At 43.7% G+C, this 19,277-nt stretch overlaps 1 protein-coding gene across 3 annotated transcripts in view; it reads left to right on the forward strand.

The window, feature by feature from the left end:
- Window positions 1–19,277, forward strand: part of MTUS2 (microtubule associated scaffold protein 2) — a 351,967-nt gene that overhangs the window by 975 nt on the left and 331,715 nt on the right. Inside the window, exons 1-3 of one of the 3 annotated variants that reach the window (XM_054220594.1) lie at window positions 2–1,149; window positions 1,606–1,793; window positions 2,053–2,152. The gene's annotated coding sequence lies outside the window, so the exon portion shown is untranslated. Of the gene's footprint in view, window position 1; window positions 1,150–1,605; window positions 1,794–2,052; window positions 8,490–9,743; window positions 13,897–19,277 lie in introns of those variants that run through there. The other 2 variants (XR_008469281.1, XR_008469282.1) reach the window with 2 other exon arrangements.

Here is a 19,277-nt window from a genome sequence, read left to right on the forward strand (position 1 = left end):
GACACTGTGCCTGTACCACAGGCAGGGCATAGCTGATCTCATGTGCTCTTTCCAGCATTGGATTCTGAGGAAAAAAAAACTGGTCTCACGGGGGAGCCTGTGAAATGTTTCAATGGAAGCAGGACTCCACTCTGCCTTGCTTTGGTTGAGGTGCTAATGGTATTTTTCCTCACCAATTGACCACCAAAACTGTTCTTGACATTCAAAGCAGCAGGGGACACAATTATCAGTCCTTATTCCCATCCATCAGAAAATACTGAAATACAACATTTCCATCATTTTCCAAACACCTGTCCAGATCTGTTCAGAAAAATCTGAAAAGTGGTGTTCAGTGTGCCCTGTTACTTCTTTAACTGAAATATCTCCTTCCTCAGCATGATTCTGCTGTGGATTTGTGCACGTAAACATCACTGGGTATTTATCCCAATTACACTCTTTTTCTTTTTAAATACTTGCTGGGACAGCAGGTTTCATGATGGTCTCCTAGGTATCACTGAACAGCAGCAGGAAAATTCCCTGGGTTCTTCAAATTATCACAATGCCCAAAGCAGATTTGTCATGTACTGTTTTCAGAAAGCTTCTTGCAAGATTTTTTATGCAGGAAGATGGGGTAATATCGTTGAAAATAATATGGCACTTGGATCCAGCTTTAGGCATCATAATAAGTGAATTTCTTTTAGAATAGTACTGAATGCTATTTACTGCTCCCACAGGGAAAGTAAATATAGTGCAGCTCCATTCCTTTGGAAATTGGGTCACTTGTAAAGGGGAGGTATTCAGTTTATCCAATTTAATAATAAGTGTGAAGTCTCAGTTTAAGCACCTTAAATAGGTCCTTTGGGGACCTATTAAACCTGACAACTTAACCATGACAGATGCAGTTCCTGGTTCAAAAAGTTCCTGAACTGCTGATTCCTGGAAGCAGGGAAGGTATACGGAGAACAGTCAGCACATTTGCTTGTTCTTTATCCTGTTCCCTGGGCATCTGTTACTTGCCACTGTCAGAGAGGGGAATTTGAACTAGGTGGGCTTTTGTCTACTCAATATAGCCATTCTTATTTTAATAGAGCTTCAGTGCTGATAGAAGAACAGAGGTAGGATTTTGAGAAGATTTCACAAAAACTGGGAGCATAACATGGGATGTACGAGGTAAACGTGGTATAAATTAATGAAGAGGAGAAGGCACTCAAATAAGGCTGCATGAAAATGCATACTTTGGGTTATAACGTGCACAGTTACTTACAGGCAGTCTTGCCCTGAATTGTTCAGCTGTATAAATGTGTATCAGGCTGCTGTAGTATCCAACCAGTCTCAATCTGGCTGTGCAACCCTCTCTTTCCCTCCCATGCAGTCCAGGATTTGTGTCAGTATTTCTTTCTCGATGATAGGGCTGTGCCTGGCATGGCTCTGCTATGGGAGGGGGTGACCAAGTAGGTCACTATGTTGTAACACACAGCTAAGGCAGGCAATAGCTCAGACGGAAAATTTCTCATTTAAAGTGCATCACCTGCTTGGTAAACCATCTTGTTATTTCATACTCTTTATTTCATTCTAGGGGCTGTTTTTGTTTTGACAAACAAGGTACATGCTCTCATCCTTCTCCAGGGGATGAAAAGCGCTGATCTCAGAGGTGCCAGTTGCCTCTGGAAAAGGCCAGAAAGCCCATGCGTTTCAGTGGTTTGGCTGTAAGCTTGCTAGCATGAACTGCTGTGAAGGGCCACCAAGCCTCCTATCTTTGATTGAGGCCAACAGCAGATGTAAGGAAGAATGAAAACATGGGACAAGTGTAACCGGTAAATTCTCTCAGCCTCCAGCACTTTGCATCTGAGGGGTTTTATGAAACGGATGTGATTTTAGGCACAGCTGAAGACGGTTGTCGTCTCACAGGATGGGGGTTTCAGGCTGGGTAGAATACGAATGGGAAATCTTCCATTATATACATATAAACTTGGCACTGTTAAAATTGTTTGGGGAATTTGCTGTAACAGGAGTCAGTGCATTTTCTGAATGTGGTCTAGAGCTACATTATTATTTTTTTTTTCGTTTTTTCAGAAGGCTGCCAAGAAGTTGCAAGACATTACAGAAAATCCCGGAGAAACTTAGTTCTTCACATGGGCCTGGGTGTGGGTTTTTTTTTTTTTCCTGTGAGAAGGTACAAGTATTTTCCAGATAGCTTTGCAAGTGACTTTCTGCACTTGATCAGAACTTGCTAAGCGTTAAGTTTGCCTCGCTGTGGGCAGCAGGTTTTGCCTTCTGTCTATTTTTAAAATGAGGTTTGTGGTGGGGAAACTGAAAAGCAGTTATCAAGTGTTTTTGCAAAACAGAGATGATGGTGACAGTGTGCCTTACAAACACCAAAGCTCCTGTTCATAGATATGCTGTCTGCTCCCCCTGACTGTTTTTGCATGGCATGCCCGTGACCGCTAAAACTGCTTAATGTGAAAAAGAACTGCTGGTAAAGCACTTAGGGGCTTGATTGCAAAATTAATTTGGCAAACAGAAAAAAGACTCGCGAAGGTCTTTGTTCCTTTTCTTTCCTTCCAGTTGGCTGTTCTCTGCTGTTTACTTTCTCGTTCTTGTTGACTAGGTCGTGATGGTTTTCTTCCTTGCCACTCCAAGCTCCCTGCTACCCCATGCCTTCCTTTGGTGCAGCTTCTGCCCGGCTTCCTACGTCCCTTCTACTCTGACCACTTCTTTTTGGTCGAGGCCTCGTGGTGGCCGTAGCTTCGCTTTTGTTTTTCACTGCTTTCACTTTTCTGCCTGTCCTGCTCCACCCGCACACATTTCAACATTGGCAGTTCAGTCTCTGTGTCAAAGTGGTTATACCTTTTCATACTTTTTCTTTTTAAACTTGAATAAACTCTCTTACTTCTAGCTTGAGAAAAACTTTACAAGAATGACATTCTAAGCCTGAACTTGTATGCATTCTCCAGGACAATACAGGAAAAGTTCCTCTTTCAAAACCGAATATTTCTGTTATTTTTAAAACACAAAGACATTAGTTAAAACATTACTGAATGTCTTCAATAATTCAAAGAGAATCATGAAGTCGATTTACAGTCTCACATACTGTATTCAAGTGTAAATAATGTTCACCGCAGTAAAAGCCAGCCATGTGAGGCAGTGAGTACGTGAAACATCCTCTTTTTTCCCATCTTCTTTTGTTTAAAACTCTCTGAGGATTGGACCACATCACTAGATACAGTACTGTTGTTTTATTTAAAAAAAACTGAAAATGCTTTAAGAGATAAATGGAGACACATTCCGAAATATCATAGATTGAAGTTTGTCTTTTCTATTGCGTGTTTTCTGACTGTGGCTTTTGTTAGATTTTAAAGGATTGTATAAGAAGTTCCAGAGAGCCCTCCCATTTTGTTCCCATCTCTGCATTTCTTGAGGGCCTGGCACCCCTCTCAGGCTCTGGGAGAGCTCTGCCTGTGCAGGAGGTACCAGCCTTCCTCACGTCTACAACCCTTGTGTAAGCTTGGATTAGTGGGAGGTTGACAGGGTGTTGTGTTTCTTTGGCCTGACTTTTTGGCACGTTCAGAAGATGTCAACAATGAATATAATTATTTAAAAGATCTTTACTGATTTATTGTGTGAATCAAGGAGAGATTAATTTATGATATCTCATCTCCACACTCAGCTATTTCTTTTTAATCTCTGATCAGGAGTAACACTTCTGACTGGCACTGTTATTGTCCTCAGGCCTCGCGTTAATAAAACAGGAAATCCAATTTTAGCATGCCTTATCCCGGATCCAAACCACTAATGCTACTTTACACTGATAAGATTTATTGCAGATCAGGTAGAGTCTGACCAAACCACTCCAATGCTTTGCCTACATGACAGCCACAGGCTACCTCCCTTTGCTGTGTAAAGCTGGTATGAAAATGTGATTCTAAGAAAACGCTATCTTGAGTTAATTTGACTTAAGTGTGACTGTAATGACTACAGCTAATCTGGATCGAGTTCGCCCTGTGACATGATCTGGCAGTCCATAACGCAGGGACTCTCAGCGGCAGAGCCGTGAAGCTGAGCTCAAGGCCACCCAGCCTGGACGCGCTGCCTCCCCTCTCCAGGACGCCTGGAGCAGGGATCCAGCCAGCAGCAATGAGCTGTTGCCACCATGATTCCCTCTCCACAGGTCGTGAGGAACCAAAAGCGCTGTCAGCTGCCCGTAGACAGGCACTTCTACTGCTTTCCTGTGTGAATTAGACCCACAGCTTTTTGGTGGCAGTGCTAAGCTGAGCCAGCTCTCAGCGTTCCCTGCGCTTTGGCTGTTTGCTTCTGCCGTCACTTGTCCTTTACAATTGGTTTTCTGGCCACACGGTATGGTGAAATAAGAATTCAGTTCTGTTAAATACTACATTTTTTTTTCATGGTGTGACAACAAGCAACAGGCTTGTGGTTAAAGATACTGAAGTTTCAGTTCATTAAGCAGCTGTACCTTTGGTGGCTGTTACACTGGGGTCCTCTCTGGAAATGGTTCCTTATTGCTGTGAGCAAATTCAGCTCGTGTTTGCAGGAGTTCTGACATGATTGCTCTTGCATTGTCATTTCCTCTTGTCATTTCTTTGGGTCCTGAGCAAATCACAGGCAATACGCTGTATGCTGTTTGTTGACTGCTTTGTCAAACGCTGGACAAAGAGAGGTGAAAGGTGGTTGAGCTGGGGCTAAATTGTTTTCTGGAGGTTTCCATCTTCTCTTCTTCCCGTACTGTTACCTGGGCATGTGGTGTAGACTAGATACCTCACTTCAGGGTGGTTGAGGTGAGGTGAGATTGAATTCATCTTCATACTTGGTCTGCAAGTGGGGTTCATGCCCCAAAAGTCTATAGGGAGAAAATAGTTCACGCTTATTTATAATGGTTACAATCAAGGCCCAACCTCAGGTCTTTGAAATACTTTTAATTGCCATGTCACAGCCTCCCAAGGGTCACGGGGACAGAAATACTGGCCAGAAAGAGGCAGATGACAAATATTAGCTGTTCCATAGCAGGCAGATATATGCACTGAAAGGAAAATGGGGCATTTGGACCTGCTAGGTGTAAATCGCATTTGTTAATGCATGCCCATTAGGCTGACGCTATTAATTGCAGCGATAATCAGCACATCAGTATTCTGCATTTTCTGAAGAAAATTTGGTACCAGTATTTGAACTAATTTGCATTGCACTTCATTCTTAGTAAGATTGGTATTATTTACCTGTTTTTGAAAAGCTGATGAAATGAATTTAGCCTCAAGCCTACTTTAATTGAGAGGAGCAAAATACATTTTTTTTAATAAGTAAGCATCCTGAAATTACTGATTAAAGACTGATTTAATTTTCCATCCTAGTGCAGTTCTTCAGTCTAAGTCCAATACAATTTCAGTTTATTCATGCTGAGCTCAGCATAAAATATTTTATACTTTTTTTGTGAAATCACCTCAGACTTTTACAAACCCATTATACTAATTACCTTTTTAATGATTACAACTGAAGGAAATGGGTGTACTTACAGGGTCCAGGGAACGCTGTATGAAAGAGAATAATACTATCCTCAGAATTTTATGAGTGGATTTTGTTTCTAAGCTAGTAGACAATTCACCCCAATTTCAGAATCACATAGTGTGAAATCCTATAGTAAATGGTGGAAATTTATAAGAAAAATTGAAAAATTAAAGAATCACACTCACTGGAAAGTGAAGTTCCAAAAGTCTTGTTTGATTACATCCATTTCAGTGGCCAGATTTGTTGAAAGAACCAGGTTTTAAGAGGATGGCAGGGAGGGTCAGAACACTGAAGACAACTCCAGCAAAGTGAAGGGGAAGCCTTGGAGATAGAGGTTCCTCTGCTGCTGTTTCTTTCAAGCTCTGTCCTTTAAGTTACTGATGGGGTATTCCAGGGGACACAAAGCCAAGGCCATGTGCATTTTTTTTTAATTCTTGTTTGGCTGACAGGCTGCAATGGGCCCTAACAACGGTGAAAAGCTGTTCTTCCTTGGGAAAAACAGAAGGAAGGCACAGCCCCAGTGTCACCGCTTCTTGTCCTCAGGGGCTAGACTAGTGGAACCCCCTGCAGGTGGGGTCTCAAGGAGACCTGCCCTCCTGGCATCTCTGCTTGGTGACATGGTGAGCACTGATCCAGTTTGCTCATGTAGCTGAGTCCTGCCTGGCAGGGATCTAGCGAAGGAAATCCGATTTTGGTAAGAAGCAGCTCACCAGTAAAGCCTGACTCAGAGCTAGGGAATAAATTGGGGCAGAAAAGAAGAGGGGATGGTAGTGCAGCAGCTCCCCTGCCGCTCTGCAGGGGATACAGCTCACGATAAAGTGAGCTGAATTTAGATAGAAGATACTGCATGAAAATAAATGAATGAATGAATTAATAAAACCCTAGGGTTGATGCACATGGATTGGGATAAGCAATGGGGTATCTTGAAAACGGAGCTTGTGAAGTGTCACTTACACATCGTCTTCTCTAAAGGATGACCACGTCTTCTCCCAGTCCCTAACAGAGAACGTAGCAGCTGGGAGGAGAGGCAGCATCAGCCACCAGATCATGTTTGGAAGGGAAGCAGGGAGGAGTAATTGTAATTAGGAGCTGAAAGCAAATGTGTGCCACTTACTAATAGTTTAGGGAGGGCAAGGGGGACATAAAGAGTGACTTGCTGTGGAAGTCAAACTTTTCTCTCACCACTTAAAGCAGATATAAGAACAGTAAAGCAAAGAAAGTTGTGTATAAATCAGAGCATTTCACACCACGGCCCCACTCACCTTGTTAACACAGGCGTAGGACATCAGGTGCTGAGCCAGGGTTACCGCTCTTGCCCCTGCAGCAGCTACACCCAGCTACCCCTCGCCATCTCCAGGCAACAGAAAACCCCACTCCGACTCTCTACTGAATTATGACAAATCACCAGGCTGTTGAATAGTAATATTATTTTTGAGCAGCATGTGGGAAAAATTTGTTGACATGCAATGACAATTCCCTTCAAAGATGAATCTGCGATGGAAAAAATGTGAGCAAGGTAGGATTTGTAGTTCTGTTGGTCTTATGCCAAAAAAAAAGAGACTTCGTGATATTTCACGGCTGCTAGCATTAATACCTGTGCAACAACCATATCATTACTGCACATAATGGAAGGAATGCAATGGATGCAGATTAGGACACAAGTATAGCTATTATAATACATTAATGTGTTCTGTAGTGATAAAGGAATTTAAGAAGACACCGTGAGTGGCTGTTTGCTTGTCAGTGATACATTATGCATTCCCCTTCAATAATGGAAGTGATGTAGAAATATCTCAGCAGGATGATGAGGTTGCAGGCAGAAAACAATTGCAGTTGCTTCGGAAAGGTGAAAAGTAACAGATGCTTTAACGTCCCTCGGGAACACATCTGATGGATGCAGCTGCAGTGTTGTTGTATTAATGGCTTCAGTTTCCTCATCGCTGACGCTTGCGAGATAGTATCAGCTAGACAGTCCTCTGTATTTTAAGAAGTCATGAGAAAATAAGCTGTCATCCTCAGAGCGTTGTGACACTGCTGGCATTATCAGAGCAAGCCTGCCTCAGTTACTGAGTCCCACCACCTAGACAACAAAACTGAAATCAAGGTAATAATTGCCCCTCAAAGCCATTTTTTTTCCTGAACACTGACAGTTTCTTCAGCTAGCAAAAAATGACAGACGATGTTTATTTTCTGATTATACTTTGAATTTTTTCATTTTCTAAAATACTGACTATAAACTTTTTTCCCTGCTGATGCAAATGTACAACACTGAATGTGATCAAATTTGCTCCAATTTGCATAAAAGCAATAACAATGCATAGCTTTCAGCCATGACTATGCCGTACGTTTCTGCACAATAAATCTTCCTCCCTCCCACCCTGTTTTCATGCTGATGAACTTCCCTGAATGCCATGCAACATCACACAACCTGTAAAATGGCTATTAGGGAGCACAGATTGTCATTTCAGCCATGCCTTATGGGGGACGGGGATGGTAGTAGGTGGCAGTATTTGATTTTGCAGCTCTCATAATATCCTATCTTACCTATCCCCTTGAGGCTATTATTATTGTCTGAAGTTATCTGCAGGCAGCCTGATACTGGTTGTAAGTAGACAGCTCAGAGATTTTTTTTTGCGCTTTCATGCTTTGAAGCTTTGGTTGAGAAAGCTCTCCTTTTATTCATCTTTTCCCTCAAAGCTGTTGTCAGCTATCATTTGCAGTTCTTTGGTTTGATGGGACAGTGCAAAGGAACACTCCAGCCTTATCTTCCCATGGCTCGGACTGCAGTCCTAACAAGCTGGAGGCGATATATTCCATTAGCATCTCATTGTATCCTTTTCCTTCTGGCTTTCCTGATGCTTAATGACCAAGGCAGTGGTACTGTGCAGGACTCCTCGCTGGACTCTGTCTGTCTCTCTGCCCTGACCACCAGCACTTCTCCTGTGGTAAATGCTACGAAGTGATGCCCAGCTGCTAAGCACCTTAAACAGGGTGAGGTAGGTTGTGCCAAGATATCTTTGTGTAAGAAAAAGACCTTCTTCGCCCTTCTGACCCACACATCTTTTGTGCCCTCTGTGCATCTTCTGTATCCAGCTGCAGCCTCTGCATTGGGGGTAGATGATACAAATGTAAGGAAACTCAAAACTAGTCCATGCAGGGCACACAAATCAGGGCACAAAGCCAGCATCCTGGGTATCAGCACCTGGTCACTGGGTATTAGTTGAGTGTCACTGCCTTACATCTCCCTGTGATTTACCGGAGGCACTGGCCTGTGCTCTACTGTTGGAGCTATACCAGTGAATGTATTCAGCAGCTGTCTGGGTGCAGCAATATGTACAGCTCACTAATGCCCCTAGCAATTTGCTTCCCAAAAAATCCCTATCTGCTTTCAGAAGGAAAAATCTAGGTACAAATCAGAGCTGGCATCACCGGGTGATCTGAGATCTGCTGTCATCTTTGCCAAACTTTTCCTGTTTAATAGTGGGGAAAACAGGTAGGCTAATGCTTTATATTTGAATTTTAATATTAAATTATTTATACGTACTATTTTCTGTTGTGGGTGCCCGAAGTGAACTGTATGTATAAATCCCTTTGATTTGACATTTGGTGTCTGTCAATGCTGGGAATATAGTGGGTGTTATAACTTTTAGTGTAGACATCAGAAGTTGCTTCAGGTCACATCCTTTCTACTTCAGGGTTTCCCCATGAATAACATGAACGTGGTGATACTCTTTTGGTACAAGGAATACGAGGCAAGTTCAATGGGGCCAAATGCTGTTGTAGATTAAGAACTTAGAACTGCCACCAAAACAGATGGAGAATCATGCAAGAGGACGATTGCCTTCAATTCTTGTCAATTGACAGATTTTTAGCTGTCAAGTCATAAAGAGCAAAGTATAGTCTCATCATCCTATGATTTCCTGTATAATTGTTAGAGAATAATTTTCCCTGCTTTACGGTATCTGTTTTACGAGTAATTGTTTTATTTCTGCCTACCGAAAGTCACTTACTGTGGGTTTTGTCTTCTTGTATGGTGTGGATTGCAGCCACAGTCTAAAAGTTTCCTTTTAAAGGAAACTATAATGTCCCAATCTGCTTTTTTGGCTTTATGTCATTTATAGACAAAATGAACAGGATCAAACTACAGCTTGAAGAATCATGGCATTTTTAGCTAAGGAAATGTTCTTGATGAAAACCCAGATTTTATTAGTGATACTACAATTAAATAAGCCATTATCAACTTCCTACAGATCTTCTAAGAGCAGCTCTCTTTCATTCTGGAGCCCAAATTACGGAAGCAATCTTCATAAAGGCCACTTCCCCAGCTATAGCGCCTGCTGTGATATGATTCATGCCTTTTGTCTTCTGCTTGGAATTTGGGGATGTTTATGAAGGACTGTTATAAATACTGCATCTAATTCCTCTTTTCACAAGATGCTTTATTCACAAGGCAAAAAAAAAAAAAAAAGAAAATTGCATCACATATGTACGTCATATCATTTCCATTCCCATTGCCATCTGGCACTATTCTTGTTGCCTCCTTCATATACATACTGAAAGGATGTGAGACCAGTGTCAGACAGACACGTTTCATTACTACAGCTGGTAATTTAATGGTGCACAGGCACGTTTGTTGCAGTGGATCTCTGAATGAGTATGTGAAGGCTGGAGGTGGAATAATACATGCTCAGAAGCAGAAGGAGAAGTAATGCATAAGAATCTCACTTTCCACGCTGTGCATTACTAGTGATCTTACACAAAAATTGTGAAGGTGAGCAGTAGAAACGTCTCAGCTCTTTTTATACTGTTCATATTTTCATTTTCAATGGGGAAATGGCAGAATCATCTATGCTTGGAAAGCACCGGGCTGTTGATTTGCCCTAAACTGTTGTCTAAAAACATGGGTCAGATCCTTTTGGCATGGCGGCTTCCTTGGGACAGTGACCACCATGGTATGTCAGTACGCTCCTACTTACAGTAGGGTCCTTTCTCAAAGAAAAGAGAGTTTGCAAAGGCCGAGAAAAAAGGATGGATCATCACTGCAGACCCACTGCTTTCATCACGGCTCCTTAAGGTGAAGGATGACGACAAAGGTTGCATTTATATTCAAAGCATAATGTGAACCATTATGCTAATATGTGACAAAATTACTGGTTATGAAATTCAGATGGGCTTACAGGTCACAAAGCAACTGTGGTCGTGTGACTGGGGAAAGGGATGATTTTTGAAGTCAGAGATTTCACGTCTGTGCAAAACACTTATTTGAAAAGCTGGAGAAATAATCTGGCTATGGATTCAAACACAGAGCTGATCCTTCTATAAGGTATACCTAGTTATAGGTAACGCTACTGTCATCTCTCTTCTCTGTCCGCCCTAGAGTCAGCGCTAGCCTGGCTTTTAGCAGCTCTGGCAGAGGTGGACATGCAGAAATGGTTGTCAGCGGACACATGCAGTGGTTCATGGTCTGTGTTTGCTGCCTTAGCTTCTGCCTCCCCGGCTGGCCTGGGGCTCCACAGCGCTGACTTAGGAAGGCAATTCAGCCATACCCTAACAGCACCCAGGAGTGCACATGCGTGGCCAAAGCCTGGGAAAGGGTGTTTTGAAGACCCAATAACTCTCTCAGCACCGCTGAGCTGAGCACAGCTCAGAATTGCTGTGGGGCGCTCGCTGGTTGGAAGAGCAACGTTCGCTGGCTCCCGAGGAGTGAAGCTTCTTTAAGCAAGCAAGATGGAACTGCAGCTCTCGAGCCTGCAGGTGAACAAGCCCCACCAAACAGCGCTATGGATGGAGCATAAAACCAAAGCGCTGTGTGGCGTTTTGTGTTTTATTGCGATTTTTTTGTCCTCCAGCTGAATAAAGGATTAGGTGGATTATTACACATCCTATTTTGTGGTCTGGCGTTAAGTCATTAAAGTGATTTATTTTTGCAAAGAGTAATTTTTAATCAACTGAGTTACAAATTAACCAAACTGCAGGAAACAAAACAATAACTTTTGAATTATTCATATTTAATGAGCCAAAGGCTGGATTCTCATCTCGGTAGCTCTGTTTTTTGCCCTGAAACCCTGAAGAAGAACATGAGATGGCAGCACGCCCGACTGTGGCTCTGGGGTTCCTCTGTCTGACATGTCAGTCCCGATGCACAGGACAGATACTGCAGGAGAAACAAAGGCTGAATAATTCCAGGAAAACAAAATATAGTAAATGTGTCACAGTGAACTGCATGACCCTGATGTCCTTAAAGCAGAGTTTGGTATTATCAGCTATAAATGAAAAATCAGTGGAATTAGTCGAACTTGAGGAAGTGCTTCCGGAGAGTTCGCCGAGTTCAGCTCCTTCGGCTGCAGACTCCTGAGGTGAACGACGCCAGATTTTGAGTGCCGCCCTGACAGCGGCTGTGTGGGCATCTCAGGACAAGGTCTGCTTCTGTGAGGAATGAAACCCTCTCTGACAGCACCTGGTGTTCGCCACTGGTCATCGAGGGCGCGCTGACGACTGATTTACAGCAGAGTCCCGTTTCTAGAGGGCTGGAGTTAGATTCATTGATTTCCCAACTGTAAAACAAACTTTCTGTTCATCAACACTGATGTGATTAGGAGCAGGAGCAATAAGGTCTGTCTAATCCAGAGCAAAGACATTTCCATCCCTGAAGCTGCCTGTCAGTAACAGTTTCCCATGAACGGGATAACATAATCTATATGCAAAAGCCAATTCCTAACCTCTATTCTGCAGGCATTCCAAAGCTTCTCCTTTTCGAAATGACTTTAAAGCATTAACAGGCGCATCGTTTCAAATAGGGCAGGAAAACTGAAAGCTCCCACTGGTAAAATAAAGACAGCTGAATAGAGTCTCTTGCTCTGAATGGCTTTTAAGAGCGATGTTTTCCCTTGATTTATGAAGGGAAAACTGAGAGCGGCTTTCGACCCAGGTGATGCAACACCGCCTCCCACTGCTGCATCCCGCTCCTCTGAAGCCTCGGCCGCTGGTGCTTCAGTGGGAAGGGAACGGGGCACAACAGATGGATCCTGGGACCTGCCTCATTTTTCTTCTTTGCTTTTGATTCAACATCTTCACACACCTATATTTACGTCCTCGTGCCGGGCATAAGACTAAACACTGCTTGTGATCTTCAGAGCACTTGTTTAAACTGCCATCTCCCCTTGTGGAGAGGGAATTTCAGGGAGAAAAGAAATTCAAATTAAAAATCTCCCAGGGACAGTACAGGGTGGTTTTTCTTTATTCTTTCTCATCAAATGACCGCTTGATCTCCTGGGAGAGCACACACATGGACCAGCCTCCACACTGCTGACAACAGTTTTCACATACAAACAAAAAACTATCAGGCCACACATAGGATATTTGTTTTTTCACTTTAAATAGCCAGTATTATGTATCTTTTCATGCATAAGAATGCATACGTACATTTTAAAATGTGTCTTTGCCACCATTTCACTGACCAAAACTTGAGGCTGTGGCAAACCAGAGGCTGAGAGGAAGGACCCTCCTGTACCAGCAGGTTGCTGGAAGGGCTTTCCATGCCCTGTAGCAGCACAGTGGCTCACTGGGCGTTACTTGTTTTTCCAAACTGAGGGCTTTCCTGGCCCCCTGGCAGGCTGCCTGACTTCCCATGGCAAGTACAGATGTGTAACCACTTGCCTCCACTTCCCAGGACAGCCTTTTCCTCTCCCAGAGATCATCCCAGAGATGGGAAGACACTGAATGCACTTTTGTACTCCAGCATTGGCCAGAGTCCATCTGAACAGGGATTTCTGTTCTCCAGCATGGGTTTGATAGAACCAATTGGGAGATATCCCACTCTGACATTTCACAGTTTTCTTCTGACCTACCTAGGCTGCAGCAAGCAAATCCCAAAATCTTGTGCTAAGTTTCGTAAACTCTCACAGTTTTTGATATCTAAGGGGATTTTGGGTTTAAGATTGCTGATTCAAGAGTATTAATGTAAGATTGTTGTTCAGTGACCATGCTACACCATGTGTCAGGCTCCTCCAGCGTCCTGGTCTCAGGGTTCGGCTGCAGCCGGGGACGCGCTGCTGCTCCGCTCTCCCAAACCCACCCAGCCCCTGGGCAGGTGGCAGCAGGAGAACAAGCCTTACAAAACCTGACCTTGGATTCCCTACTTGCTAATCACTCAAACAGGTTTAACTTGTTTTGTAAGATAAAGATTCTTTAATTTTTTAAAGAAGAAGCACCCAGAGTTACTTGAACTATTTCCTACCTCTCCTATGACAAAAATCAGTGTTCTTTAGCCAAGCAGCTGCGTATCAGCTGGCCGCCTTTTCTAGCTGAAAATCGCAGTGCTTTTACATGGTTTGGGTTGGAGTCTGATATTTCAATCCTGGAAGACTGTAAAATTCGAGCATATTCCCCCTGACAACCTCTGGTTTTCTTTTGATTTCATAGGTGAGTTTCCAGTGACATGCAAGATTTAATCCCTTGTGTCTGGTCTTTCTTTGATGAGGCTGCCTGTTCCTTTGATCCAGCGGGATGCTATTTTTTTCCTGGCAGTCAACAACGTAACACTCATGAATCAGTTTTGAAACTATCCAGTGTCATGTCAGAGAGAGGCTTCAATAACCAAACAGTTGGAAAAGATAAATTTGTGACTTGCATTATTTTTTCGAGCCTCCTCATAACGCATCCAGAGAAATTCTGCCTTTTTCTGCCTTCAATTCTCCCATCATAAGGGACAGCAAAATGAAACGTGCAGCTGATTTGTATTTTTTTACAGAGCTTGGAATTGCACAGCTCAAAATCAGTGCTTTCTTTTGGGGCTGAGGTAGGTTGCATCCTGGAAGCTGAAAAACTCCTTGGTATCTTGCAGTTGTAGGCTCGTGATTCACCCTTGGGCTGCGTGCAAGTGCCGCGGGGAAGCAAGGAGAGGAAATCCTTCCTCCCGTCTCCGTCTCCTGGTACGTGTGGAGCAGCTCACAGCCGGGGTCCACGTCGGCGTGCCTGCCCGCAGACACGGCCGCTGCTCTGCTGGGAGGGGTGCAGGCATCCCCGCTGCGCCGCGGGTCCCGCGCCGGCCTCTCCTTATCTGCAAGAAGAATAGACACCTTCCGTATGGGGAGGAGAGGCTTTGATTTCCTCCAGGCATTCAGGGGCTGGACCCACGCGTCCGTGTCTCACAGCACGGCACTTGCTCTGGCAAACCGTGTGAGCCCCCACATGGCTCCGCATGTATTGGCGATACATTCCCACACCGGGAGACATTATTCCTGGGTGCCAAGTAATACTAGCTGATCTAAGCAAGCAACCTGTGGAATATTTTATCAATGCTTATAAATACTTAAAGGGTGGGTGTCAGGAGGATGGGGCCAGGCTCTTTTCAGTGGTGCCCAGGGACAGGACAAGGGGTAATGGGCACAAACTTGAGCATAGGAAGTTCCACCTAAACATGAGGAGGAACTTCTTTACTTTGAGGGTGGCAGAGCACTGGCACAGGCTGCCCAGAGAGGTGGTGGAGTCTCCGTCTCTGGAGACATTCAAAACCCACCTGGACGCATTCCTGTGCAACCTGCTCTAGGTGACCCTGCTCTGGCAGGGGAGTTGGACTAGATGATCTCCAGAGGTCCCTTCCAACCCCTACCATTCTGTGATGATTCTGTGATCTATCCGCCTGCAACAACATGCATCTGTCCTACTCTGGTGCAAAAAGCTGTCACCCTTTTGCAGCAGACTACCATGCCCCAGGATGCAGTCGTGGTTTGGGCCAGACTGGCCACTGAAATGAACAACAGATGCTCTCTGACTTCTCTCCCAGGACGAGGGGGATGTAGCGAACCCAAAGGCTGCCACAGGGTTTTGCATAAATGCTTGCAGTCAGAGTGAGCAGACGGGTAACAACCACAGCTACAGCTTTTGCATTTGTGCTTTTTCCCATTCCAAAAATGGAAAAGTCTGTGCAAGGAGCCCTAGTGGTTGATTGTCTTTCATAAAGAGAAGGAAAAAAAAAAAAAGGTGAATGGTTGTTTGGTCAGAACCCATACGGAAAATGCAAATTGGGTCATAAAGGCCTGAAGGGGGAACAGCAGCTACCTCTGGTGCACCAGATGCTGGAGGCACCTCCTGGCCCTGACCACGGAGCAGCTTACTGCTAAATTAGAAAGCCCATCATCTTTTAACAGCAAAAGGCAAACTCAATTCCATAGCAACCATGGTAACCCTGATATGCCGGCACGGCAGAACTCATGATGAGAAAAGAAAAGCCGAGCGTGGCTTGGAAACCTGAAACTGCGGCTCCAACTATGAGAATGAGATCAGAACAGTTGCCATTAGAATAAGATGCAGGATTCTGTGTCACGGAATTGGGAAGAAGATGATCGTTTGTGAGGCTTTTCCTTTCTAGGATGGGGAATAAAGAAGAAGGAGTGATTTTTGTCATCCTCTGCTTTTCATTAGTTCTATTTGACTACTGATTGTCATAAGTTGAAGTTATAGGTGTATAATAAGTATTGTACATCTCTGCTGCATCATGATAAGGCAGATAGATAGACAACTGCAATAGTGTTGTAACTTTGTAATCTTCAATTATAGTTGTTACTTTAGTACAGTTCACAGTTATTCCCTGCAATACTGAAGTGGAAAGTTCAACTCCCTCTCAAGGAGTCAGAGTAGGACTGGAAAAGGTTCAGAGCAGGATGACAAAAGTGGTCAAAGGAATTAAATTGCTTCCCTACAAGAAATAAAAATTACAGTTCTTCTAGCTGGAGAAGGGGTGACAGGAGAGACGAAGGCAGCCTCTGAGTGCCAGGGTGATGGAGAACAGGGAATGGTTTTCACCATCTCTTCCAGTGCAAGCACATGAAGGAAACCAGTGTGTAGGAGGTTTCAGGGTAAAAACCAAGGTGGCTCTTCAAACACCACTACAGGCTCTGTGGAACTCCTTGTCACAAGAGGTGGAGGGTGATAAAGGTCTCTGAGAGTTTAAAGAGTCACCAGAGAAATCAGTGGAGGGGTGGTGAATGCAAGCCCAGCCGGTGTGGTCCAGGCTGTCCCTGCCCTGTGGGTTGTTACTGGCTGGCAGGATGTTCTGGGCAGTATCTCTACAGGCATTTCCTTGCCTTAAACATTTCTGGAGGTATCTACTTCTGGTCATTGTCAGAAGAGAATAAATGGCATTTGATCCAACCTGATATGGTTTTCATATTCTTAGAGACTTGGCATACAAGCAATGACTATTTTTAAAAAAAGGCCAGAAATCTCCAGTGGATGCGTCTGTCCTGCCACGTTTCCTATCTGTTGTTTCTGCCTGGGTTGTGGCTCTGCTGAGCATCCTCATTGCATACGGGTGTGCTCTCACCTGAAGCCCAATCCAACATGAAGTCCACCCTCCACGGGGGAAAACCCAGGTGCAGAGTGGAGATAAGCCCCTCCATACCGTCAGTCCCTGGGATGCCAGGGCGCTACACAGGTGTAAGGCATATTGCGCTGAATTGTGCACCCTCGGGATCTGGTGCGGTATTTGTACCATTGCCATCAAGGGTGACAATTGCTTTCTTGCAACTTTCTTTTCAAGGCCAAACCAGAATTTCCACTTGTTTATTTCTCCAGCTTAGATCGTGCCCTGTTTTCCTTTATTGAACTCACGTTTAAAATGTATGTGGCCACCTCACAGGTTTTGCCATGGTCAGTTGCTACATGGTTATTACACGTAGAAATTCTGTATTATTCTACTGAGACCTTGTCAACTGCGTTTGGTCTACTTAGTTTGATTCTTTCATTTGCCTGTCAGCTGTGTTTGGAGAAAAGAGGTTTTTCAAAACTTTTCATCCTTGGCTGGGGTCTCTTGAAGCCTGACCCTGCTCACGTTAGCAGAGGGAGGTGTGGGTTTGGGTTACGCATTTCCAAAGAGCCCGTGAAGCTTGCCCGTGTTTTTTGTGCCTGTGTTGCCCTCTGCTGACGGGTGACAGTTCGGAAGATCCCGAAGGTCCCTGCAGAGCAGCTCAAGGGCCTGCAGGCACCTCGCAGCTCAGACAGGCTGTATTTTTGACCTTCTTCTATCTATGGTTTAGCTGTGTAGCCATAGTTATGAATTCCCCGATAATTCAACAAATAGAAGAATGTCTCCCCGCATTAACGTTTTCAGTTTAGCTAACACTTATTAAAGTTTTTATTCTAATTAGCGAGTTAAATTAAATTGTCGAGGCTTTAAAACAGGCTCTTTATCACCTGTGAGCAGTGTCTAATGCCTCTCATCAGCTGGTTTAAGAAAAGCACAATATGACACACCGTATGGAGGGAGGATAGAATTTTACATTAGCTCACACAAGAGCTAGTTTTCAAGGACAGGCAAAGGAAATGGCAATTATTTGCAAATAGATGCAAGCCTGTGCAAAGAGAGAAATCCAGCAGGAAATGTGAAGCCAGAGATGATTATGTACTCAGGGCATGAACCACTCCAGACTCATTTTCAGAAGTGAAAGAAAACTCTATTACTTGGAAAAAGGCACTCTGTCCTGCAATCCCTTAAAAAGCAGTAGTCCTGGACCCTGATCCTTTCCCAGGAGGTGACTGAGGAGTGACATTTATTAAAACATTAACAGGGAGATTTGTGTCAGACGCAGAAAGACAAGCTTGCTCTTTGACATGGCAGGTTCCTATCTTAAACACAGTCTCTCACACAAAAATTGCTTTGAATAGCTCTGCCAAGATTTCGGCCAACTCTGGTTAATAATGCTTACCTCCTAGTTGTTGTCAGCTTCGAGACCTGCAATTGAAAAAGCACAGCCTAAGCTGGAGGCAGTATTTACTCTATCCACAAGGGCGAGTGCAGAAAGCAAAGCGAGATTGAGCAATGCTAGTAGACAATGCGACAGACAAAAATAATACTACAGGCACAGATGCCCTAGATCTGGCTTGCAATTCCATCCTGATTATAGTCCTTTTTAAACCATCCAGGCTCAGGACAGCCTGAGCTGAGGATGTAAGATCAGTTTAGCTAGAGAGCTAACATCTCGGACATGCAAAAAACCCACCAGATCCTTGCAGAAACAACTGTTCGCTCAGATATTGTTATTCACTCTTTCAAATTAATAGAGTTATGCAGGAAAGTCCTGCATTTACAGACTTAGACAGTTGGGTTTGTGCTCTCATTTAGTTACGAGACAGTTTCTTGCTAATAAGCACCACATTTTGAAACCTTAAAGGCAAGTGCAGCTGCACAGCCACTTGACACCAGAGTTGTCCCTTTTTATATATGCTATAAAATTCCATCTTAACGGCAGTATTATCTTTTCATATTATTTCACCTTTTCACATATGATTTCATATCTGATTTTGAATTGGAGAAACAAAGCTAAATGTTGATCTGTAGATGTATAACTGTTGCATGCGATGCTGAATGTTGTATCATACCCTGACAGGTAACAGCTGATCGATGCAGGGCAAGACTCTTATCTGTCCCTACTTGCATGAGGCTCAGCAGTGCTACAGCTTTTTAAAGCATGAGTCCTTTCTCTGTGAGCATTTGAAACATTTAGATGAGCCTATGTATAAAGATACCTGCAAGCCTGCAAAAAAATCAAATTTGGCTCAATTCTAAAAGCTTTTAATAAAGAAATGAGAGAGAGCTTCAGAGAACTGCCTTAACCTGTGATGACAGACGGAGAGATGCACTTTCAGAAATATGAACCAACTTCAGTGTCACTTTAATTAAGGAAACTCATTTAAATATGATGCGAAGATTCTTACTCTCCAGATAGATGTTAAGTCCTGTGGTAGATTTACTTCTTATTTGAAATGGGATTATCGCTAATTGCCTG

The sequence above is a fragment of the Rissa tridactyla genome, chromosome 1 (genome assembly GCF_028500815.1).
Source record: "Rissa tridactyla isolate bRisTri1 chromosome 1, bRisTri1.patW.cur.20221130, whole genome shotgun sequence".
NCBI classification, from domain to species: domain Eukaryota; kingdom Metazoa; phylum Chordata; class Aves; order Charadriiformes; family Laridae; genus Rissa; species Rissa tridactyla.